This window comes from Myxine glutinosa, chromosome 10 (assembly GCF_964187855.1).
Source record: "Myxine glutinosa chromosome 10, kmMyxGlut1.1, whole genome shotgun sequence".
Lineage (NCBI taxonomy): Eukaryota > Metazoa > Chordata > Myxini > Myxiniformes > Myxinidae > Myxine > Myxine glutinosa.
The window spans coordinates 14919239-14944426 of record NC_136270.1 but is presented as its reverse complement, the minus strand read 5'-3'; the positions used below and the strand labels follow the sequence as shown (position 1 = coordinate 14944426).

The window sequence follows — 25188 nt, the reverse complement described above, 5'->3', positions numbered from 1 at the left end:
GTCGCCCAGGCCTCTGCTAGCCAGTGTGCAAAGTATGCCTCCACTCTCTGATGATGAGTGCCTTGTACCACTTCTTCCCCCCACCCCCCAAGTATTGTCCCTTTCAGCATCCTCAACTTTATCCTATTCCCCATCCTCACTTGAAAAGAAGAAGAATTTTTTTAATTTTTTTAAAACATTTTTTGCACTCAAAAAATTATAATCACAAACTCAATATACCTGTGCTGAACTTCATTCTTTATTCCTTCCTTTTCTCAATATCCCCAAACTGAATCTTCATTGAGTGAAACGTTTTTCCTTTAAAATAAGCTTCAGAACACTACACTTTTCTCATTCCTCCATCAGGAACAGTTAGCTTACCCTTCTCCCACACACTCTCAGCTTCCCTCCATCCCCACCCCCACAGCACCATCCCAGCTTCTCTTCCACCCCTCCCCCCCCCCCCACCACAACCAAAGCACACCCTTCCCCCAAAGCACACACACCCAGCATCCACCCCCGACCCCCTCCAAGTCGCATCCTCCCAGCTCACCCCCAAAGCTGCACCCTCACAGCTTCACCTCCCCCCCCCCACCCCCAAACCACACCCTCCCATCTTCCCACCAAAATCACACCCCCTTGCACAGACACCACCCCCTTCCAGCTCTAAGGTTGCGTGTTGCGCTGGGCTGAATGGCAAAGGATGCATGAAATAATGAAAAATAAGGATTGATACAATAATATGAGGTTACAATAATTACAATGGTAGGTTACAACAACAATAATAATAATAATAATAAATCAAGATATAATAAGATGTAAATTATGAAATGCGTAGACCAATATAAAGTTATGTCAACACAAAAAAAAAACAAATAAAAATAAGAAAGGCAACGTAAAATATTGCAATTAAAAATAGCAAAATAATAAAGTAGATCATAGGAATTAGAATAAAACAAGCAAATGTGGCAGACTAGACCCAGACTGGTACACAGCAAAAGCACCATGAAGTGCAGTGAGAGAAAAAAAATTAGATATAAATAAAGGTGGGCGCGATTCGGAAAATTTTAAGTCCGCTTACCGCTTATCCGCTCCGCCAGCCCGTGTAGTCCGATTCGCTTATCCGCTTCAGCGGCCGAAAATCTTAGTCCGCTTACCGGTTATCCGCTTAGATTCGATTTTTTAAAAGCACTTTGACGTTTTTAAAGCGAATTTTTGACGTTTCTAAAGGGAATTTAATGCTTTTTAAGCCTAAATAGCCATTTCTAACGACTACAAAGACAAACAAAGCTTTTAAGATCAAAAATATACATTTTTATTTAAATAAAATTTATTCAAAATTTATTGAAATAAAGTTTTCCACTCGACTCTACTCTACTCTACAGTTAATTTAAATATAATTTTAATATATGCAAGTTACATTAAAGAAAAATCAATTTGCCCGTCCTTTCTTTGACAAGAGAGTCTACTAGTCAACAGACTAGCAGTCTGTTGACTAGTCCTCGTCTTCCTCCTCCACCTCGTGGGCCTTCTTGAGGATTTGGAGGTTGCCCTTCATGAAGACGAGGGCCTCGAAGTTCGGTGCAGCCAGGGCCGACCTCTTAGGCCTGAGGATGTCCGACCCGTAGCTGAACACGCGCTCGACCGAGGCAGAGCTCGGGAGCGGCGTGTTATGCCTGAGAAATAGAGTTACCCAAGCATCACGGAACTCGAGCGGGAAGAGATTGGGCGAGAGCCGAGTTGTTAGGGTTTCACTTATTATTCACTTAAATAAATATTCACAATTCTAGAGTAACGGCTCAGGCTAACAGCTGATTTGGCGAATCGCGATGCGCTTTAATTTTTCGGTAGTCCGCTTACGCTTATCCGCTTCGGTTTCCGGGGGTTGTTCCGATTCGCTTATCCGCTTCGAAAACGTTAGTCCGCTGCAGCGGATAAGCGGATAAGCGGACTTTCGAAGCGGACCGCCCACCTTTGGATATAAATATATATATACACACTAGTGGGGTCACCCGTGGGAGCATGTGCGTGCACACCCACACACACATATAGACACACAAACACACGTACACCCACACACATATATATATATACACACACACACGTACACCCACACACATATATACACACACATACATACACACACACACACACACACACACACACACACACACACACACACACACACACACACACACACACACACACACACACATACACATCTCGTTTTTTCATTTCTGTTCCTCACAATTTTGTCTCTCTTATTCACAGACAGACACACACACACACACACACACGTAAACCCACACCCACACATATATACACTGTTACATATTTATGTGAATGTATGTGAATTACCATTCAGGTCTTTGCTTATCCGTGTGTAGTAGATTAAGGGTTGTTGTGGTTGGAGGGTCAGGAGCCCTTCTGAAAAAGTGTCCGGAAACGGAAGTGACCGGAAACGGAAGAGGAAAAGACACGAGGAAGAAAAGCGACGAGTATTCTTCTTCCTCGCCCCGCTCCGACGAAAGGTGGGATCGACCTTGCGCTGCGTGGAAAAGCGGCGTTCCGAAGCCCGTCTGGCGAGAGGAGTTACCGGGACGTGTACCTACCCGGTGGAGACGTCAAGTTGACGTGGGGCCGTGCATCGACCCCGCGTCTGGCACCGTTCGCGGCACCGTCTAAACAGACGCGTACGGGTCGCACGTTGGGGCCTAACACGCCTTGCAAGCGGCGTGGGGCTTTTGGCTTGCTTTACCGTACCCGCTTCGCGTGGCCACGAGGGGCTGCAGCCGCGGTGCCTGGTACGATACCTGCCCGGTGGAAACACGTCCACCCGGGGTTCGTTCAACCGCCCGAGTGCGGCGACGCCGACCAGCATCTTGGTCAGGAGGGGCCCAGAGACATTGTGAGGGGCAGAGACCAAAAGGGGGTCGTGAGTACAGAAGTGGACACACATATATAAGATGGCCATCTTGGGAATTGATTGTGGATTGGGAATTGTTGATGGTTGTTTGTTGTTGATTGCTCGGGGAATATATCCGTGATTGTATCCTTGAAATTGTATGATATCCTTACCCTGGAAATATATCATTGAACATCAGTTTCTCTTGGGTGGAATTCATAGGGATTGCGTTGCGAAAGCGCATAGATAATACTACTTTCTGGCGAAGGTCCTCTCACGGTCCGGGGGTCACCGAGACCAGGTAGTCACCGAGGGGACCACGTAACAACACACACATACACACACACATACATATATATATACATATATATATATATATATATATATATATATATATATATATATATATATATATATATATATACACACACACACACACATGTATATATATATATATATATGTATGTATATATATGTATATATATTAGGGTGGTCCTCAAATGTACACCAAAAAATAAAATTGGACTTTTTTCAGGTGCTTGTTGCTAAAATTGTTCCTTGTTGTGAAAAAATGAAATGTGCCAAAGATGGTTTCTGCACGACTTTATTTACTACTGTCACACATGGGTTGAAAATTACAATGTTTCAGTATCGACACACAAAATTGTTTTTAATAAACTAATACTCAGATGTAATCCCAAATCAGTAAGAATGTATGACAATCATCATAAACACACAGAGTAAGAGTCCTCCAGACCATTGATTCCTCATGAATAAGTTCTGTGGTAAATTATTTCCTCTTTATCTTCTTTGCGTCGGGGAACTGATGGCGATGCCACTCAACAACTTGCAACAGGTACTGGCGCTGCTGTTCATCCTTTGTCAAGACTTGATTGTAGTACTGTATTAATGCTACACCACGTTCTGCAAAGTCGTTGACAGTGGCAATACCATGCAAGACTTGCTGTGATGACTGAAATGATGGGTCATCAGCCCACTCACCAGGGTCCTTTTCTAGGAAGTCAGTATTGACTTTGAATGCAGTAAAAATTCGCAGTGAGGCAGAAGTAACAAAATCTGCAACAGTCTTGGCAGCGATGGCTTCTTTTGCTGTAAGATCCACATGTACCCGTGGTTGAGGATTCTCTTGGCATTCTTCTTTAAGAGCAGCTACTATCATTCGCTTGACATCAAGCTCAACACTATCGTCAAACAGAGCAAGTCCTGCCAGTTCTTCGCTGAGGTCCCACAAGTGATTGGAAAGCTTTTTGCTGGTGGTTTCGGCAATCACTGAATCAGGATAGAAAGTGAGTGCTTTTAAGAGAGTTAGGTCTCCAGCGGGAGCGCCAATGGCAGATGGAGCGCTGAACCAGGCTTTGGTATACGCTGCTCCAACAAATGCTGTAAAATGCTTTATGCCAGTGAGTTCCTTTGGGGTCTGTCGAAACTGATCACGGAACAAGTAGATCTTGATTCCATAAATCACACGGGCCATCCATCTTGCCCGATGCATGGCTCCTGGCTGCATGAACCTGAATCCTCTCGGAGGATGCTCACCAAACAGAATAATAGTCAACTCAAGAAGTTCACGGTAGTCATCTCGCAGTTGGCCCGATTCCAGTTTCTGGATGCAGAATGAAACGACATCTTCTTTGCAACTTAAAAATACACCTGAAACTACAGAGTCCAGGTCATCAGGCATCATTGGCTTAAACTTGCTTTGGTCAATGGAAATCCAGTTTGACTGGAAACGCTTGAAGACGGCTATCTCAGGTCCTTTTGATGGACCAAGAAATGGTTTGAATGATGCCATTGCTGCCTCTACCACTAGTTTCAGAATGTGATGCCGGCATGCAAAATGTAATAGTGGTCGTCCAAGCTTTTGCTGCAAAATAGTGCATGCACCAAGTGCTGAACCAGTGTTGCTGGCTGTCGTGTGAAAGCTCATACCTGCCACCATGTCTTGCAAATGCCATTCTTCGAGGCATTGCATAACAGCAGCAGCTGTTGCTAGTCCAGTTCCTGCTGGCAGCTTTGGCACACCCAGAAGCTTTCCAGTTCCTTGAGGGTCACTGACAATGACAGGAAGGCGATCAACTTTTTTAGTCCCATCGTCTGGAAGGAGCTTGCCATCCCAATGAACCACCAGCCTTGTGTTTGGAGCATAGGAAGCCTGGATGTCACCTGCAATTGCCTTCTGTTGGATCCGCCTGGATTTCCTGATCAATGTGCAGTTGATGGCCAACTCTGAAGGGTCATGTCCCAGAGCAGAGGCTGCTGCTGACAAGATGTGAACATCTGATCGATCGCTAACCTTGGTGCGGTCGAGAGCTGCTGTTAGGTCCGGTGTAACAATGCTACTTGCACGCTTTCGGCTCTGCCTCTTTGAAGCAGATAGAACAGCAGAGTCGTCATGATCACTGGCTTCAGCACTGCTGTCTGTTGATGATGCGAGCTCAAGAGTCTCCTCTCGGGCTGCTTGCTTCTCTTTTTCATGCTGCTCTCTTTCAGTCAACACCTTGTCGCGTTGATGTGTCCGCTCCTCTTTTCCTGCTAGCACCTTGTCAACACCAACCATAAAGCCCCGTCGACCTGGCTCCCATTATGCCTCAAGGAATTCACGGTCCTCTGATATTTTGATCAGATCAAAGACATCAACATGAGCAATGTCAAATAAGTCACGTCGACCGGTTTGAAACTGCTCTTCTTTCTTTATCTGAGGGACAGATCGCCAGCTCTTTACTTTCAGGATGGATCTGTATTGTTCTACTTTTCTCTCTAGTTTTGCAATGATATTCCGCTCATCTACAGTGGGGATCCGTGCTTTCTCCCAGATGCATAATGTCTCACGAACAACAGTTATTGCGGCACTGCTTATGTTCAATTTCTCAGCATGATGTTGCTTAAAGTATCGCTGCAGAATCTCTTGCCAAGATGGGAGCCGAGTTTCTGGTAGTTTTTCAATATGGCAGCCTATCAGCCACACATGGTTCTTTTTCTGGTTGCTTTTCTTGAAGTACTTGCACTCGCCATCATAACTGAAACAAACCGAAATAATTTCTGTATAGTGCTGATTAGCAGATTAGCAGGGGCCATGTGATAGTGGTAAAAGTTTTCAAAATGAAATGAAATTTTACCCAATTTGTTCTCTCTACAGGTGTAATAAAAAAATGTAAAAGCACTTTAGAAAAGTTAATGTTTACATTTGAGGACCACCCTAATATATATATATATATATATATATATATATATATATATATATATATATATATATATATATATATATATCTATAATTCCATTAATCTCTGTGTGTATGTGTGTGTGTATGTATGCGACAACGATTTCTCGACAACTACCGGTCCGATATACTTGAAACTTGCCAGGTATATTGCTGGGGACCCGAGGATGTGCCTTTTCAAGGTTTGAAATTAATCGGACAAGTACTTACCGAGCTATGGCGATTTAGCCGTTCGCCGTTCGCTTTGGCGTTGCGAATGGACCAAACCATTGCATGTAAATAGAGGGGGGGGGGTTCTGTGGTCGTTGCGAATGGACCAAACCATTCATGTAAATAGAGGGGGGGGGGGGGGGTTCTGTGGTCGTTACTGCCACGTGGTTTCAAAGTTTTTTTTTGTTGTTGTTTGCACGCATGTTTTTTTGCACCCACGTACGGGCACGCCCTAGGATGTTTACACACACACACCCCTACACAAAATTTTTTTTTTTTTTTTTTTTGGCAAGGAACGGGCACCCACGTACGGGCACGTCCTAGCTTATATATAGTACGGGCATGCCCTAGTATAAATAAATACACACACACACACACACACACACACACACACACACACACACACACACACACATATTGTTACAGTCCGCGGATTAGATGTTATTTACCGAGCGGTGGTATTGCCGCGACCTAACAGTTCCCCCCGATTCTTCCCCAACTCACCCGATTCACCCAGACGTTGGCCAAATCGCGCTATGCCAAATCAATGATAGAAAGGACACGACGACTGGGAAAGAGGAAACGACGCAAGGGGTACAGTTCTCAAGACCTCCGGAGGAGGGTATAATTACAGTGGTGGAGAAAAGGGGTAGTTACAAGGCAGTGAGGTAAAGACACAGAAGAGATGGGCACTTAATTACCATCTTATCTTATCCAAGACAGATCACAGACAAACGGAACAAGGCAGACTTACACAGGGATTGATGGCAGGAAGGGACAGGTAGGTCGATAGCACAAGGTGCACCTTGGCTCGGGGACAGGATAAAGCACAGCCCAGAAGATGCGGGGAAGTGTCACAGCGCTCGGAGGGGACGTCTTTCTTTCTCCAAACTCAGCGCGCATCTGACGTCACCCCCCCCTCACTGCGCATGCTCAGCGGGGAGTGACACGCCCTCGGCTGGTTGGTTCCGCCCCACTGGGGCCGGTCCGCCACTTCCATTGGGTGCGGGGGTTACCGGGCTCCGCCCTTGACGAGGAGCTGACAGGGAGCCCCTATTTGGTAACCCCGTTGAGCACATGTTTGATGGCGGCTCGTTGGGAAGGCCTGGTGCCCTCCCAACACCCCCTACCAACCAAGCCGGAGTGAGGACGCGCACTTCTTGCGCTCGTTGTTGTTGTTGTTGTTGTTGAACTGTGAGGAAGGGCTGCGGGGAGGTATTGGGAGGTCCTAAACTTCCTAACGGTACCATACAATCACATTCTGGTGCAACGAAGGGTCAGAATTAATGGAAACGAGTCCTTAACTGACATAGACTAAGAATAACTAGCAAAATGTCCTATAGTTGTCTTACATGAGATGCGGTGAACCTGGGCACGACATTTAATGGGGGAAATAGGGGGAGGTCGGGTCTACAGAGTGTTGTTTACAGAAAATGGGACTAGGGAATGGGGGATTGGGGATAGTTGGGAAGTATTGAGGAAATAGGGGAATATTTACAAGCGGATATGGATGGATGCAAATCCCATATCCGCAACACTGCACCCTTCTCTACCTCGGGGCGTCCCGACCCGATAAATTTTTACCTACTTTAGTGTGGCACTCAGATGTAGTTCCCTCTACTATTAACTCAACCCTGAGTGTGACAGTTTTACAGATGTTCACAAATGAGTAAATATGTCCCCCTGCGACGTTGCACCCTTCTCCTAACAGAAACACACCCACAGGATAACCGAATCGCGGAAAGCATCCTCAAACTAAACATACAGCCGGTAGGGAGCATTATTTATACAACACTGATATTTACACTACGATCCAGGACCTGTTCTTTGAGGAACACATGCAGATGTTATGCATAGGGAGAGCACGCATGCCAGCATCGATACACCAACCCACGAGTGCCCTGTGGCCCTACGGCCTTTAATAATGTGCAGAGCACCCCGTCCAAGCACCACCCCATTACGCACAGTCAGCACCATCCGGTGCACCAATAAAGTGTTCATAAAAATGCACAATTAAGTGTCCATGGTCACCGGTGGTGTCGCAGCCGGCCGATGTTCTGCCGCTGGTCTTGCTTTCATGGAGTGCACTTGGCCTTCTGGCTTCTTTAGAAATAAAGAAAGGCGCCAACCGCATCCATTTCTGAATTGTGGCCGTCAGGGGGCCAACTAAAAGTGGTTCACCTGTATGGTATAGGTGCCACGTTGACCCAGAGGTCCATCCACGGGTGGTGCTTGACCGCAAAAGAACTGCGGTCCATTGTGCGCGGCCACAAAAATTGCGGTCCATATGGTGTATCGATCCAGGCAGCAAGCAGCGGAAGTACAGGCCCACAACTGCGGAGCCAGCACCTCTCTCTCCTCTCTCTCTGCCCCAAAGCCAGATCCTCGGAGGTGGGAGACAAAAGAAGACAAGTGAGTAAGGTGGTAAGGGCGCAAAAGTGCACGCAATACAAGGTAATGCACACTGGGGGCACATGGGAACCAGGTGAGACAGGTACGTTCCTACCGTACGCCCCCCCCCTCCCACCAGGTAACCTACATTGCCCCTCCCTTACCCCTTACTGTATCCACAAAACACAACACTACCCATAAACATCTACTTTACACATCAACAACGTCCCTACTGTCTTCCCCGTTCCTCCCATAAACCAAATTCGTCTTCTCTCCCTCCTAACCAATCAAATTTGCCATTTCCAACTCTCATCAAAATCTGCCATCACCAATTCATCATCAGTCCCTCCTAAGGAGGGAGAGATGGAATCACCCCAATGTCTCATCCACGTCGTGATGCGTCTCACAAATCCAAACAGCAATTCTCCTTTCCTGCAACACAAAACAAAGAAAACACAGGTGTGGAGTCATCAGCATCACCTCAGGTAAGTGGCTGCGTATGTTGCGACAGATTCATCAATCCTAACTATTTCCTAAATGACTTTAACAACTTTACATTACCCGGGGTCTTTCCCTGCCAATCCATTGGCCAACTTACACTCTGGGTTCTAAAAACCAATTCCCATTGACCAAACTGTGGTGCTTCTCAATTTGGGGTCTCACTCCCCCGATTCATCTCCCGGTGCGCTTGCACAATTTCTGGGCTGCGACGTGTAGCTCTCCCAGCAGGTCTACCCACCTGCACACCTCCACCACTGCAGTTGCCACCCGAGCTTACCTAGCTCCTCACCCTAACCTAACTAACTGGGGAAGGCCCCTCCTGGCTCTGTCACCCCTCGGTGCCCTCTGGCACTGGGCTACCCGGGTCCGTCCTCCGGATCCTCGGGCCCCATCCACAACAACTACTACCGGCTCCCAGAGCCCACCTGCGGCCTCACCTGGCCGACATCCTCACAGTGGTGGAGTGCCCAAACCAACTACACACACTAACAGGCTACACGCCCAGCCATTTCCACAACACTAATGCACCCATCCAATCATCATTCTTCCACCCGCACCACAGATGCCAATATCCAACCACAATCTACCTATACCCTCTACCTAACACTTACACTACCCGCCCCGGGTATCCGTGATGGGGGTCCACTCTTCCCCCATCCACACCTTCGCACCACGCACACCACTCCATACCACTTACTCCAACTCTCTCCACACCAGTCATTCTCTGCTCCATATATTCCACACACCTGTACTTGCACACCTGTGCTCTCATACTTGGTGCCGCCTGCACCCTTCTCTCCCCAAGTGCATTCGCGCTGATCCACAACACTCACTACTCACCATGACACTCATCCGCAATGCTCTCTCATTCATCACTTGTACACTCACACACACTTCGGAGCATTGCCTCACCGATGCCTCATTTGAAGCTGCTCACCAGCACTTCCATTCACACTGCATCATCTGCTCTGTCTACTCCCTTCTAAAACTCGCGCTCCTCCGTCTTCCCTTACACTCAGCGCTCCCACGTCATTATCAAACACTAAGCTACTACGTCCCCACTACAGGTACCAAGTCTCCTATCTAACCTTAACGTTACCTAATGTCATCTCTCTAGATCCCTACATTATATAACCAAGCCCTCCCTGGCTCGGTTGTCATAGCCACCCCATAAACTATAGCGCATTTGCCCCCCCCCCCCCTCGTGGGAGGAATGGTCAGTACCATTCCCCCACGTGGGGTACACTACTGCCCCCAGTCTTCTACACTATGAGCCCCCATCTACGGAGGTGCTTTGTCACAGCTCGGCCTCGAAGGGCCGAGCGATCCATGCGGGTGGTTGGTCGCCTGTATCTGGTGTCCGTCCAGCACTGACGATCCGAGGGGGGAAGGATTGATGGGCCCAAGTGCCGGGCTCCATCCCTGCGCCGGGCCCTTCGGTCCCACGCACGATGACCCAACCGGCCACGGTCCGGGCACCTCACCCGAGAAGGTGCGTGGCTCCGAAAACCCAAACCTCCCCTCGAACCCGGCCGACCGCCCTTGCCGCCATACGGCGCCAACCATACAGTGTGGGGGCCGGAGGCACAAATCGTGCACGCCAGTCCTTGCGAGACCGACGCAGCACCGATTCCCTCCAGTCCCCGCAGCACACAAATCACCGGGGGCTCGCGTACGCTGCTCGTTCCGCTAAGGACTACCCCTGTTGGTGTCGATGCATGGGTCACGCTTCCGCAACCCGCTACCCATTCCATACCACCACAACCTTGCTCACTCACACCTCGCACCTCTCCCATCACCGGACCCTCTCGCCTGCACCCTCGTTCCATACACTCCGGACCAGCCATACACCTCACCCGTGGCCTCTCACGAACATCCGGGTCCATCTCGACCCCCAAGTTTATTAAATCACCTGGCGCATCATACGCACGACCATATTGGTCACCACTTACACCGGGTCCTCTTTCTCTTCGCTTCTCCTCCATCACCTGCGAATCCCTCATCCGGTTAATGAGCACATCATCACGATCCGAACACAGACTTTGGACCAATTCTTTTACTTCCTCTTTTATCTCTTTCTTATCCCCTCTCCATCGCTTCTTAATTTCGCTCACCCCTTCTTCCACTTCTTCTAATTTCTGCTTCACCTCCTTCATCTCCTCATGCGCCCCCTTAAGTTCTTCCTCTAACTCCACCTTATTTTTTTCTATGTGCTCCCGCACCTCCCGCTCTTTAACCTCCATCACCTCTACCACCTCGTTCATTTTCCTCGTCAGGTCCTCATGTACCGTCTGACACTCTTTTTTAATTACCCCTACGTCCTTTTTCATCTCCTTCTGTGTTGATTTTAAACCCTCTATTACCGCTGTGTTCTGCTTTACCTGGTCCCTCAACTCCTTTTGTCCCACTGTCAGCTGTTCTACTCCCAGCATCAACTCCTCTATACCACCTTGCAATTTTACAGTCCCCTTTCTCACCTCCTTCTCCATGCGCTCCTTACAGTGCCTCACCTCCTCGCGCACTCCTCCGACCTCCTCACTCACACCTCTTCTGATCTCCTCTCCCATCACTTGCATCTCCTGCCCAGATGCCACCCTCATCTGCTCCATTTCCTCCCTGTGAGCATCCAATTTAGTTTCTACCCCCATTCTGACCCCCTCTATCTGCTGCCCCATTTGTTTAACTTCCCTTTCCGCTTGGTCCCTATGTCCCTCAATTTGCCTTCCATACTGTTTTCTAACCCCTCTAACCCCTTTTTCATCCCTTCCATTTGATTCTCTTGAGCGGCCATTCTGTTTTCTACCCCCGTTAACCCATGTTTCACCCCTTCTATTTGATTCTCTTGAGCGGCCATTCTGTTTTCTACCCCCTTTAACCCATGTTTCACCCCTTCTATCCCATTGTCTAACCCCTCTAATTTAGCTTCTAGCCGTTCCCCCATTTCTCCCATTTTGCCCCCCATTTCGCTCCTCGCTCACTATCAGCCCTCGCTCCGTCCCTCATTACTCCCATCATTCTGCTTTCCATTTCTTCGCCATTCTTGTCCATAAGGGCCTTCATTTGTATAAAAAAAAGGTTCAAATCCACCAGCGGCGCTGCTACGCTCGCGGGCGCGGTCGCCGTAGCCATCTGCGAGGCGCCATTTTGCGCGCCCGTAACCTCGTGCACGAGGACGCCATTTTGCGAACCTGCCGCCCTCACTGCTTCGCTCTCCTCATGTCCCTCAATTTGGTCCTGGATCGACCCTGCCTCACTCTCCTCTACCGGAACCCAGCCGTCTTGATCTCCCATAGCGCGACTTTCAAAATTCGGGTTTTTTTGTAAAACAAAATCAAATTTCGGTGACTTGTAATTTTGAGCGCGTTAAGCGCGCTACGGGTCCGTATCTCACTCCCAGACACCAATTGTTACAGTCCGCGGATTAGATGTTATTTACCGAGCGGTGGTATTGCCGCGACCTAACAGTTCCCCCCGATTCTTCCTCAACTCACCCGATTCACGCAGACGTTGGCCAAATCGCGCTATGCCAAATCAATGATAGAAAGGACACGACGACTGGGAAAGAGGAAACGACGCAAGGGGTACAGTTCTCAAGACCTCCGGAGGAGGGTATAATTACAGTGGTGGAGAAAAGGGGTAGATTACAAGGCAGTGAGGTAAAGACACAGAAGAGATGGGCACTTAATTACCGTCTTATCTTAGCCCAGACAGACCACAGACAAACGGAACAAGGCAGACTTACACAGGGATTGATGGCAGGAAGGGACAGGTAGGTCGATAGCACAAGGTGCACCTTGGCTCGGGGACAGGATAAAGCACGGTCCAGAAGATGCGGGGAAGTGTCACAGCGCTCGGAGGGGACGTCTTTGTTTCTCCAAGCTCAGCGCGCATCTGACGTCACCCCCCCCCCCTCACTGCGCATGCTCAGCGGGGAGTGACACGCCCTCGGCTGGTTGGTTCCGCCCCACTGGGGCCGGTCCGCCGCTTCCATTTGGGTGCGGGGGTTACCGGGCTCCGCCCTTGAAGAGGAGCTGACAGGGAGCCCCTATTTGGTAACCCCGTCGAGCACATGTTTGATGGCGGCTCGTGGGGAAGGCCTGGTGCCCTCCCAACACCCCCTACCAACCAAGCCGGAGTGAGGACGCGCACTTCCTGCGCTCGTTGTTGTTGTTGTTGTTGTTGTTGAACTGTGAGGAAGAGCTGCGGGGAGGTATTGGGAGGTCCTAAACTTCCTAACGGTGCCATACAATCACATTCTGGTGCAACGAAGGGTCAGAATTAATGGAAACGAGTCCTTAACTAACATAGACTAAGAATAACTAGCAAGATGTCCTATAGTTGTCTTACATGAGATGCGGTGAACCTGGGCACGACATTTAATGGGGGAAATAGGGGGAGGTCGGGTCTACAGAGTGTTGTTTACAGAAAATGGGACTAGGGAATGGGGGATTGGGGATAGTTGGGAAGTATTGAGGAAATAGGGGAATATTTACAAGCGGATATGGATGGATGCAAATCCCATATCCACAACAATATATATATATATATATATAATTATATATATATATATATATATATATAATATATATATATATATAATTATATATATATATATATATATATATATATATATATATATATATATATATATATATATATATATATATATATATATATAGTGTTGTGGATATGAGAATTGTGTTTTTTTATTGTGTAGTAAATGGTAAAATATCACCCTCCTTCCTCCAGTTGTATATAAAGGACAAAAGGGCGTCCCTTAGTTAGGTCATATACAATCACGTTAGCCAATCATAGATTTCCTCCTTGTTGGTAGTTATTTCCTTATTGTGTTTTTTGTCTTTCCGTCGTCTTTGTCTTTTCCCCATTGAATACCTGTGGCACGATTTGGCCAACGTTTGAGAATCGGGTCTAGTCATTGTTAACAGTTCGTGCCGCGGCTGACATCCGCTCGGCAAATTAACATCTTATCCGCGGTCGCGAACGAAGCTGCTCACCGGCCTTTCCGGAGGTCGCGGTGCAGCTTCAGGGACCACGTCGGTCAGTAACGAACGAGGGGACTAATCCCCCCTCAAAGGGGAACCATAGGCCGACGTTGGGTTCCGCAACTATATCAATATATATATATATATATATATATATATATATGTGTGTGTGTGTGTGTGTGTGTGTGTGTGTGTGTGTGTGTGTGTGTGTGTGTGTGTGTGTGTGTGTGTGTGTGTGTGTGTGTGTCACGCTACCAGATTCTTGTACCAGATGCTCAAATTATGGATTTAGAGTTCTACCTGCAGCATTAAAGTACCAACCCTGTACCTCCATAAAATAGCAGGGTTGGTCAAATTGGGCAATTACAAATGCATGAAAACAAAATTTAAATATTCATGCGTTACCCAAAATGTCAAGTTTTTCAACTTTTCATGCCAGGAAATCTAGAAAATTTCGCAAAAAATACCAACCAGTAATTTACAATCAGAATCAATTTCTAGGATTTTAAAGGTTGTTTTCAAGCATGATGTTGGACAAGTAAAGTAAATAAAAGTACCATAAGAGTTATTGGCCGAGTGCCAATTTTTTTTGGCACCTTGCCAATATTCTGTATTTTTCACTTTTTCCTAGCAAATAAGTTGTGACCAGCACTGATTTTAATTGGAATTTATGGGAAACAAACACGCTCATGTTTCTTCTACTACTGCTGTATTTATTATGTGCAGCATAATCTGCATTGAATCTTCAAGCATAATCTGCATTGAATCTTCAAGCATAATCTGCATTGAATCTTCAAGCATAATCTGCATTGCAACTGCGCACAAATACTGTAAATCCTCGCGCCCCCATCTGTACGCTAGCCCAAGCTGTCATGCCAAAATATCAAGGCAAAATGGCGAGTAGGCCTACATGTAGGCCCTGACCACTCAACAATGTAGATGAGATGAGATCTGGAGACTGGGTCTGGGCCGACTGGGGTGAATCTAGTGCACTGCATTGCCATTGCCTACCAAAGTTTCACTGACATCCTCTGGTCTCCGGTCATACCACTCGTCAGCTTCATCTTCATCTTCGTCAGGCGCAGACTCTTCTGCCAATGCCTCGACCTCAGGGGAGTCGGTTTCACTCTCGCCCCAGTGTCAGCATAATCGAAATAGGTTTTCACCGTCTCCTCGAGGTCCTCGACGTCATTTTCCACATACAATTTGGGTGCGGGTAGAATCAAATCAAGCCAGTCACATCCAGATGCAGATACCACTGAAGAAACGGAGCCTTGCGAATCCATAGTCAACTGAAGTCATAAATGCGATAAATTTCCCGACAATGTACCCAACCAAGGTCAACACCGGCCCAAACTTCCCGGAAATCCAAAACAAACACGTGTAGCGACTAGCGCGCCACCAGGCGACTGTTGCCGCAGAATCGCAGAAAATGACCGTCGAGTCCGAAGCAAAATTCAGGCTTCAACGGTCATAACAGATAATGCCACTGTCATAGAACGAAAGATCGTATATTTTTCCATCAGTGGGTGAAATATAAGACGAAACTGTGTCCAATAAAGGTATATTTCCGGCGGTTTATTGCTGATAAACGATCAATCCGGAAGCGAAAACGGCGAAACACGCGGCGCCGCCTTTCAACGGCGTTTATACGCAGTAGATGTTTAGCGCATCTGGTACAAGAATCTGGTAGCGTGACAATTATATATATAGATATACACACACACACACACACACACACACACACACTCACATATACACACACACACACGAATGTAAACACATGCACACACATACATACATACATACATACATACATACATATATATATATATATATATATCTATATATATATATATATATATATATATATATATATATATTGTAACGATTTTGAGAAGTGTAACGGGTTTTGAGAAGTGTAACGGGTTTTGAGGAGTGTAACAATTTTGGAGGAAGGGTAACGGATGTGAAGAGTATGGTTTTGGTATGGTAACATCCTGGTAATGTAAATAATGGTCGCAGCCGTCCTCCTAATTAATTTCATAGAACATACACGCAGGTCACGATATATCTTTTAAATAGTGTATTTCCTTATTCCATGTAGGCTAAGTATGTGTTTTCCACTAGATTGACTTTGCATTGTATCAAACAAAATAAGCGTAGGCCCTTCCAATTTCCCCAAAACCTCCCTTCCAATTGCCTTCCGCATTTTGGCTGGTTTTCTTCAAACCACCATTGGCCACGAGGTAAGGTTGGGGAAGAAAGGCGTGTCTCCACCTCGTCATAAGAAGCAAGGAGTGAACCAGCCCTAACAGCCAATCAACACCGCGGTGAGTGACCCGGTAGGCGCGCCCTCGGAGTCGGCGGCTTGATTTCGCTGGAGGTGATAAAAGCGACTGCAGGGGACTGCTTCACCAGTGCAGATGGGAGATGACTGGAGATGAGCTGGAGAGGAGCAACGAGGCTGCACCAAAGAGAGGCCTTGAGAGATACGCTGGGGGATGACCTGGAAGAGGAGCGCAATCCACCGCAAGCCCTACCTACCTACCTACCTGCCTGCCTGCAATACCCCCCTGTCGTTGGAGAGACGCGCTGAACGGAGGGAGACGGCTCCACCCCAGGAAGAGGAGCAGGTGTGCCGAGCCAGCGCGTGACGGCCGCGGATACGCGACGGAGGTTTTCCCGCCAAAACCGCGAGGGGTGCTGCGGCCTCCGACCTTGCCTTCCTCTCAAGCAATCAACCTCGAGCCATTACCTGCCTGCAATATCCATCGTGTGAGTGTGAACGTCCTGTCCTACTCGTTTGTCTTGGGGATTAAGTAAATGAAATAGAATAAGTTAACAATGCACTGTGTGACTGCTCTTTTCCATCTATTGCTGTAAATAATATTGGTCGCTCTAAAATATTGCTTGTGTGTGTATAATAAATCTGTTCTTCCTCCAAACTCTGTCTTTCTTCTCTCTTCTTCTCTTTCGGTCGCTTTAGAGGTTTCCCAATTGAATATCTGTAGCGCGATTAGTCAACGTTCGGTTGGAATCGGGTTCTAATCGGGGAGTAACTGTTCGGACGCGGTTAAATACACCACCGCTCGGTCAATATAACATCTAAAAACCGTGTCCGTAACAATTGGTGTCGAGGAGTTGGATTCGAACCTGGGACTAAATTTGTTAGGCCCAAAGTTTAAAAAAAATTTTTGGTCAAAATTACGAGCTGCCGAAATTGTGTTTTTTATAAAACCCGAATTTTGAGATCGCGCCATGGACAATCAAGGCGATCGGATGTCGGTGGGGGAAATAGACGGGGTAGAATCGACCCAGGACCTCGGGGAAATGTAAGTGGGGAAAATGGTGGAGGAGAGTAAAGAAGGTGTGGTTGAGGGGGTATCAGGTGCACAAGATGGCGTCCTCGCGCACATGGTTGTTGCGGCACCAAATTTAGTCGCGGCAGTCGAGCCCGCAGTGCCAATGGACTTTTGCCTATTTATGACGCATTTCATGGCATCTATGAAGGGCGACAGCAGGGGATTGGATGCAATGATGGCTACCCAGGGAATCGACATGAAAAAAATGAGGAGGGAAGCAAAGGACAACCCGGAGGGATATCGGGAGCAAATAAACGACAGCATAAAAAAAATGGGGGAGTTCGTAGATGGCATGGGAGGCGGGAGAGGCACATCGGTGCATGACGAGGTAAAGCGGGTCGAAAAGCGCTGGTTGAGCGAAGCGGAGGAAAGCACGGGTACAATGACGGGGGTAGAAATCGCGACACGGGGTTTAGAAAAGCCAGCGGTCGCCGAGGTTAATAAAGAAAAAGCAGTAGCGGGAATAATTAAAATTGAAGAGATGACGGAGGTAGCCCGGGAATTGCAGGGAGAAATGGATTATGTACAAGGTCTGTGTTCAAATCATGATGTGATGCTCACTAACCAAATAAAGAGTTTGCAGGTGGCAAAGGAGGGGCGGAGACGAGGTACGGAGGTGAGTGGCAATGTACATGATGTGAGGGGAGATTCAGTCGGCTTGGGGATTGGTTTGGATCCGGGTGTTCGTGAAAGGCCGTTGGTGAAGTGTGTGACAGGTCAGGTGTGCGAAAAAAGAGGTGTGCGAGAATGTCCGACCATGGGGTGTGTGAGGAAAAAGTGCACGCCGAGGAGTGAGTGTGCCGTCAGGAGTGAGCCGGTCGAAGCGCGTGTGCGAGGGGGTACATGGAAGCGCGGTGTGGTGAGTGTTACGGAGGAAGTAACGAGAGAGTGTACACCTGTGGTGAGTGTTACAGAGGAAGTAACGAGAGAGTGTACACCTGTGGTGAGTGTTACGGAGGAAGTAACGAGAGAGTGTACACCTGTGGTGAGTGTTACGGAGGAAGTAACGAGAGAGTGTACACCTGTGGTGAGTGTTACGGAGGAAGTAACGAGAGAGTGTACACCTGTGGTGAGTGTTACGGAGGATGTAACGAGAAAGTGTACGTCTGTGGTGAGTGTTACAGAGGGTGTAACGGGAGAGTGTGCGCGAGAGGTATGGTGTGTAACAGGGAGAGCGTTGGTGGAATGTACGGACGGCGTTGGAACGCCAGGTTTTGTGAGGGTGAAAGGGGTAGCGTATGCTTGTAAGCATGCAAGTAAAGCATCGATGGTAACCAGGTTAGCGGTTAGGGCGACGGATAGCCGATGCGAGCACTCGGGGCGTGGGGTGCTTTGTTGGGTGCGAGGCCCGGCGCGGATCGATGCTGCGTCGCTTCTCTTCGAAGCGTCGTTGCCGATTCGGGCTTGGCCCCGCCCCGCACGGTCGAGTCCGGGCTTTGCCGGGCGAGGCGACCGGTCCGGTTCGAGGGCGAGTGGGAGGAGGCGGAACGGTGCCCCCTCGTGGGGACGGGGTTCCGACCGGGGGAGATTGAGCCATCGGGCCCGGGACCGCAAGGTGCCGCGCCGAGATGGTGCGTGGAGCCTCGGTCCAACCAAACCACCTCCCTTGAACCGAAAGCCGGACGGATTCAACCTGCAGGCAAAAAAAAACGACCCGCGTTCATTGCTCGGCTGTACGAAGCCGGGCTGTAGATGTGAATTGGCGCACCGAGAGGATGTAATAAGTAGACGGGTGATGTGAATTGGCGCACCGAGAGGATGTAATAAGTAGACGGGTGATGGTGATAGTGATAGTAGTGATTTGAAACGAAATTTAGAAAAGTGAATAGAATTGGCAGTAAATGGAAAATTTTTGAATTGTTGGATTTGGACGAGCGAAATTGGTAGTGAGAGACCCCCGATGTGGTGGGATGGCAAATCCACCATCCCTCACAGGTGGGGGCAAATGCGCTATAGATTATGGGGTTTATGGCAGTGAAAACGAGCCAGGGAGGGCTTGGATAATTGTAGGGATCTAGAAGAGATTGACATTAGGTAACGTTAAGTTTAGTTAGTGACTGATACCTGTAGTGGGGACGCAGGTAGATTAGTGTGGATTATAATGACGTGGGAGCGCAATAGTTTAAAGGGACGACTGGGAAGCGCAAGTTTCAGAGGGGAGAAGTTAGCTGAGATGATGCCGTGTGTGTGAGGATTGAACAGGTGAGAATGGAACAGGTGTGATTGCACAGGTGTGCAACTGAACAGGTGGATGGAGCAGTGTATGAGTGAGTGATGGTGATTGTGTATTGTGATGACCAAGTGGTCCAGGAAGAAAGGAGGGTGCAGGTGGCACCAGGTGAGATTGCACAGGTGTGCAACGACAGGTGAATGGAGGGCAGGTGTATGGAATAAATGGTATGGAGTATTGGAATGGATGGTCGTGGAGTGAGTATGGTGGAAATTGTGGAGTGGAGTGGATGGTGCGAAGGTGTGAATGGGGGAAGAGTGGACCCCCATCACGGATACCCGGGGCGGGTAGTGTAAGTGTTAGGTAGAGGGTATAGGTAAATTGTAGTTGGATATTGGCATCTGTGGTGCGGGTGACAGAATGGTCTTTGGATGGGTGCATTAGTGTTGTGGAAATGGCTGGGCGTGTAGCCTGTTAGTGTGTGTAGTTGGTTTGGGCACTCCACCACTGTGAGGATGTCGGCCAGGTGAGGCCGCAGGTGGGCTCTGGGAGCCGGTAGTAGTTGTGGTGGATGGGGCCCGAGGATCCGGAGGACGGACCCGGGTAGCCCAGTGCCAGAGGGCACCAGTGGGGTGACAGATCCAAGAGGGGTCTTCCCCAGTTAGTTAGGTTAGGGTGAGGAGCAGGTAAGCTCGGGTGGCAACTACAGTGGTGGAGGTGTGCAGGTGGGTAGACCTGCTGGGAGAGCTACACGTCGCAGCCCAGAAATTGTGCGAGGGCACAGGGAGATGAATCGGGGGAGTGAGACCCCAAATTGAGAAGCACCACAGTTTGGTCAATGGGAATTGGTTTTTAAAACCACATAGAGTAAGATTGCCAATGGATTGGCAGGGAGAGACCCCGGGTAGTGTAAAGTGTGTTAAAGTCATTTAGAGGATAGTTAGGATGAAGGATCTCCTCGCACCATCTGCATCCACTCACCTGAGGTGACAGGTACTCCACACCATGCCATGTTTGATTATTTTTTTTCTGTGCAAATGTTTGGGTTGTGAGACGCATCATGACGTGGGTGTGACATTGTGCTTTGATGTTCCATCTCTGCCTCCTTATGAGGATTGATGATGAATTTGATGATGGCAAATTTTGAAGTAGAGGGATTGTGGTGACGAATTTGGTATAAGGGAAATATGGGGAAGACGTGACAGTAGTGACGAATTTGTAAATGGGTAGATTTTGTAAATATGGGGTAAGAGCAAGGGTAGTGTAGGTGACAGGGGGGTGACGTACGGTAGGGACGAGCTTTCTCACTTCGCCCTCCGTACGCATTTCACCTTGCATTGCCTTGTTTGACGTGTACCCTTGTGACCTTACCCCTCGCTCAATTGTCTTTCTTTTGTCTCCCACATGACCTGTGCGCCATTGGGTGCCGAGGGGAGCGTGCGTGAGGTGGCCATTGTGCGCCCGAGATTCCCAGAACCAGCATGCATTGCGTTGATGTACCACTTTATGGACCGCTGTTCTGCGGCCAAGTACCACTTGATGGACCCCAGGTTCTGGGGCAGGGCACCTCTGTTGGAGACCGGCCATAGTGGCCAGGGAATCTTGCTTGCGGACCTCGGTAAGGTGGCACCTATGCCAAACAGGTGGACCACCCTTAGTTGGCCCCTGAGGCCCTAAATAATAATAAAAAACGAACACAAGTTGTGCTTTTTATTATGTCCAAATAGGCCGCATGAAGCCAGAAGACGTCAGGAAGAACATCGGCCCAGCAGACAAGGAGAAGACCACCACCAGTTGTTTTGTTGTGTTTATTATGAACCATGGTAACCGCACCGGATGGTGTTTTTGGGTGCTTTGTGGTGTTTGGGTGCTTTTGGGTGCTTTGGTGGTATTGGTACTGGTGCATCGATGCAATGCGTGCTGTCTCCTCCCTCCCAACAGGAATTTCTTTCTCTTGTTCCCTAAAAAGAAAAGAAAAAAACACACAGGTCCTGGGTTGCGTTGTAAATAAGAAATCACGTCATTGTAAATAATGCTCCCCACCGTAAATGTATAGTTTCAGAATAATTCCGTAATTCGGTTAGCTGTGGGCTTGAGTCTGTTAGACAGGATGCAATGCAATAGGGGGACATACTTATTTGTGTTTTAAAATTGTCACACTCAGGGTCAGGTTAATTGTAGAGGGAATTACACCTACATGTCACACTCAGTTAAGTCTAGTAGGCCCGAGGACGTGCCTGAAGAAAGGAGGGTGCAGTGTAACGATTTTGAGAAGTGTAACGGGTTTTGAGAAGTGTAACGGGTTTTGAGGAGTGTAACAATTTTGGAGGAAGGGTAACGGATGTGAAGAGTATGGTTTTGGTATGGTAACATCCTGGTAATGTAAATAATGGTCGCAGCCGTCCTCCTAATTAATTTCATAGAACATACACGCAGGTCACGATATATCTTTTAAATAGTGTATTTCCTTATTCCATGTAGGCTAAGTATGTGTTTTCCACTAGATTGACTTTGCATTGTATCAAACAAAATAAGCGTAGGCCCTTCCAATTTCCCCAAAACCTCCCTTCCAATTGCCTTCCGCATTTTGGCTGGTTTTCTTCAAACCACCATTGGCCACGAGGTAAGGTTGGGGAAGAAAGGCGTGTCTCCACCTCGTCATAAGAAGCAAGGAGTGAACCAGCCCTAACAGCCAATCAACACCGCGGTGAGTGACCCGGTAGGCGCGCCCTCGGAGTCGGCGGCTTGATTTCGCTGGAGGTGATAAAAGCGACTGCAGGGGACTGCTTCACCAGTGCAGATGGGAGATGACTGGAGATGAGCTGGAGAGGAGCAACGAGGCTGCACCAAAGAGAGGCCTTGAGAGATACGCTGGGGGATGACCTGGAAGAGGAGCGCAATCCACCGCAAGCCCTACCTACCTACCTACCTGCCTGCCTGCAATACCCCCCTGTCGTTGGAGAGACGCGCTGAACGGAGGGAGACGGCTCCACCCCAGGAAGAGGAGCAGGTGTGCCGAGCCAGCGCGTGACGGCCGCGGATACGCGACGGAGGTTTTCCCGCCAAAACCGCGAGGGGTGCTGCGGCCTCCGACCTTGCCTTCCTCTCAAGCAATCAACCTCGAGCCATTACCTGCCTGCAATATCCATCGTGTGAGTGTGAACGTCCTGTCCTACTCGTTTGTCTTGGGGATTAAGTAAATGAAATAGAATAAGTTAACAATGCACTGTGTGACTGCTCTTTTCCATCTATTGCTGTAAATAATATTGGTCGCTCTAAAATATTGCTTGTGTGTGTATAATAAATCTGTTCTTCCTCCAAACTCTGTCTTTCTTCTCTCTTCTTCTCTTTCGGTCGCTTTAGAGGTTTCCCAATTGAATATCTGTAGCGCGATTAGTCAACGTTCGGGTGGAATCGGGTTCTAATCGGGGAGTAACTGTTCGGACGCGGTTAAATACACCACCGCTCGGTCAATATAACATCTAAAAGCCGTGTCCGTAACAATATATATATATATATATATATATATATATATTGTTGTGGATATGAGGACTGTATATTTTTTTGGATTGTGTGCTGTACTATTGTGATTATTGTTTATTCTGTGCCTCCTGCCTCCGGAGCTGTGTAAAGACCAAAAGGGCGTCCCATAGTCCACAAGCATACACGTCAGCCAAGTAATAGAATATACCTGTTGATAGTTATCTCTTATTCTGTGTATTAGTGTAAGGCTGTGTCTTCCATTAATTGAAATACTCCATTGCACCAGTGAAAGAGAATAGATTCCCTTTCCTTCCCATCCCCAAAAATCTCCCTTTCCATCCCCTCCAAAACCTCCAATGACCTCATATTACATCCCCCTCTCGTCATTGGCGAGCCTCGATTGCCCATATTACCTCCCCTCCAATAACCACCATTGACCACGAGGCTCGGGTCGGAGAAGAAAGGCGTGTCTCCACCTCGTCAGAGGAGGGGAGGGGCGCGCCCGCCCGTCGTCGTCCGGGGCGGAGCCCGAGGGTCGTGCGACCAGCCAGGGCCGAGGTGAACGCCCCGATGGGCGTGTCCAAAGCGCCGGGGGCGTGATCGCTGGGGGCGCTATAAAAGGGCGCAACCGGAAGTAAAAGAGAAGAAGAAAGAGAGATGCACTCTGGGTTGGTCGGAAAAAGAAGGGTTGTGAAGAGAGGAGGAGTTGGTTGCAAGGAGTTGGTCACAGTCGGTTGCCAGAGAGAGGATTCGGTGGTGAGAAGTGAGAGAAGCAAGAAAGAGTTGAGGGTTGAGGGTTGAGGGACCAGACCAGTGAGACAAGTCCTGGGAACGCAGCGGACGGAGGCCGCCGCAGCCGCGCCACCCCACCGCCAAAGGGGGGCCTGAACGGCGGTTCGGAGCAGGGCCGAAACGGAACGGCGGCTGCCAAACGCACGATTGAGCTGCAAGACCCCCCCTTGGACCTTTCCTCTCCCGCCAGCCATCCACCTTCTGCCATCCCTGGCATTCCCCGCGTGAGTCAGCGTTCTGTTTGTTCTGTCCTGGGATATAAGTTAAGTCTGTAGATAAGCTAAATTTGCACTGTGTCACCTGCGTCTTGTGCTTGTAAATAAACGTGACATCTGTCTTTTTGCTTGTGTGTAAATAGTAGGAATAAATGTGGTAGTATTTCAAACCTTTTTTTGTCTCCGTTTTCCTCTTGCATTGCGTCGCTTTTGTCTTTTCCCTCATTGAGCAGCTAGGGTGCGATACAACCAACGTTCGGGTGGAATCGGGTGAGTTTTGTTAGGTCGCGGTTTTAAACCACCGCTCGGTCTATAACATCCAAACCGCGATCTATAACAATTGGTGTCTGGGAGTGAGATTCGGGGCCCGAACCAAATTTTTAAAACATCTAGAAAAAAAATTTTGGTCAAAATTACGAGCTGCCGAAATTTGTTTTTTTTTTAAGCAAAACCCGAATTTTGAAATCGCGCCATGGCTGTTCAAGGCGACGGGATGCCGTTGGGAGAGATAGACGGGGTAGAATCGACCCAGGACTTAGAAAAAAAAATGGTGGAGGAGAGTAAAGAAGGTGTGGTTGAGGGTGTATCAGGTGCACAAAATGGCGTCCTCACGCATGTGGGTGTAGCGGCACCAAATTTTGCCGCGCCCTTTGTACCAACGGTGGAAGACATGCAATTAATTATGGCTGAAATGGAGGCCCTTTTGGACAGGAACAGGGAGCGATTGTTAAACCAAATGGAAGCTGACAGTGAGCGATTGTTAAACCAAATGGAGGCTGACAGTGAGCGATTGTTAAACAAATTGGGAAACCAAATGGAAGCAATAACGAACAAATTGGGAAACCAAATTGAAGAAATAACGAACGGAATGAGGGCCGATAGGGAGGAAGGGGAGCAGAGGGACAGAGACCGCAAGTTGGGCGAAAGGGTCCCAG

At 48.3% G+C, this 25188-nt stretch overlaps 1 protein-coding gene across 9 annotated transcripts in view; it reads right to left on the bottom strand.

Annotated features, from left to right (window-relative positions):
• SHC1 (SHC adaptor protein 1) overlaps positions 1-25188 on the bottom strand; it is a 170294-nt gene that overhangs the window by 26542 nt on the left and 118564 nt on the right. The gene's annotated exons all lie outside the window — the stretch shown is intronic.